Below are 1,880 nucleotides of genomic sequence, written 5' to 3'. Positions count from 1 at the left end.
AGCATTTGTGGGACAAATGACAAAAGGTAAAAATGGACCAAAATGGTGCCATTTTTTCGGCCATATGGAAGAGCAAAAGATGCTCTTTTGTCTTTGTTGATTTATGATTAAAGCATGAAAGTGGCATTACATATTAGCTTTAATCATACCTACTCTTACATTATACTACCTAGCCTAAACAAGAGAGTAAAAACAAAAGCAATAAGATTCCCTTCAAGGGAATAGGCCACCGGTTTTTGGCCTTATAAGATGAACATTTGTTGCTCATTTTTTGTTGTTGTTGGCTTGTTTTTCCTCTCTACTTTCCCTCACATGAAAATTGCAATAAACTCTCACAAATACTAATACATTAAATCTATTACTAGAAGTAGTAATAATAGAAATATTAGTATTATTAAGGTTACATTTCTACTACATATCTAGTTAATATTAGTAGGAATTTTTGGAATTAATCTTGGGTGACATTTATTGGAGTGGCTTCTATACTTGGAGTCTTAGGAGTATCATCCATTATATTTAGCTCAAGAACAAGTGAAGGAAGGTGACCTTACTTGTGCCCATATTTTCGAACCATTTAACAATGTAAGGAACATTGTTTTTCTTATAAATCTTTCATTTTGTTATGCATGCACTAGATCTAAAGAACAAATAATTAACAAGTGAATTAGTTCACTGTTAGAAGAGTCTAATCATAGGTATATGAATCTAACAAGTGGTATCAGAGGATAGGATGTTGCATGCATAATCGGTTATTGTTTTTCCGAGTTAAAAGGTTAACATATAAAACTAAAAATTTGTGATTTATAAGTATAAGCCACAAAATCACCATGAATGTTATATATTCTGGTCCTAAAATGTTTTTAGGTCATTTTTATGATTTATGGAAATTTATTGCTCATTTTAGTGTTTTTTAGTGATTTTATTACATTTTTATGATTAAAATGAGAATTAAAATGTTAAAAATAGTTAAACTAAGTTTCTGACCTTGGAAATTTTATATGACATCACATGCATATTTTACAAGTTGTGTGTAAAAAGTCGAGTTAATTTGATTAATATTGCATGATTTATGATTTTTATGAGATAAAAATGGATTAAAAGAAGTAAAATAGTTAAAAACAGTTAAATCTAGAATTAAGACATGATCTTTTAATATGATGTCACATGCATAATTTACAGAGAGTATGTAAATTTCGAGATTAAAATATTTCTTTTAGCATGATTTATGGATTTTTGAGTAAAAATGGCATAAATAGTGACTATTTTAGCGAAAATTAGCTAAAACGTATTGCATGGCTTGAGAAAATTATTTTAAGTTTCATTAATATCCCACTAATCAGATCTAAGGTTGTAAAAATTATTGGAGTAATTTTTGGATGCTTTAAGTATTTTATGAGATAAAACCGATAAAATGCAACTATATTTTCTCAAAATGAATTCCAAAATTTTAACCATGATTTTTGACATTATGAGTGTCATGGAATTATTCCAGAATATTCAAAATTTTAAAATTCAAAATTCAAAATTTTTACAATTTAATTTGGATTTATTTCATATATAATATGATTTTAAGGTAAAAAATGAGCATAAAATTAAATCAAGTTGAATTATTGTCAAAAATTGATTGATGACTAATTTTTGAGTCTTAAAAAGTATTAGGATAATTAACTTGAGCTTAGATGTGATTTAAGTGTTAATTAGTAATTTTAAAAGGTTATTATCACACATTTCCATAAAACCGGGTTATATGTACGACATAAGTTAAATAGGGCGATTTAGCACATCATTTGGCATGATAGATACATATTATAATGATAGCATATTTCAATTTTTGAATGTCTTTTATTTATATAATTTTGAATTATGTAATTTTATCTTAG

The sequence above is a fragment of the Silene latifolia genome, chromosome Y (assembly GCF_048544455.1).
Source record: "Silene latifolia isolate original U9 population chromosome Y, ASM4854445v1, whole genome shotgun sequence".
NCBI classification, from domain to species: Eukaryota; Viridiplantae; Streptophyta; class Magnoliopsida; order Caryophyllales; family Caryophyllaceae; genus Silene; species Silene latifolia.
The sequence above is the reverse complement of the archived record's forward strand: the minus strand, read 5'-3'. Positions refer to the sequence as shown.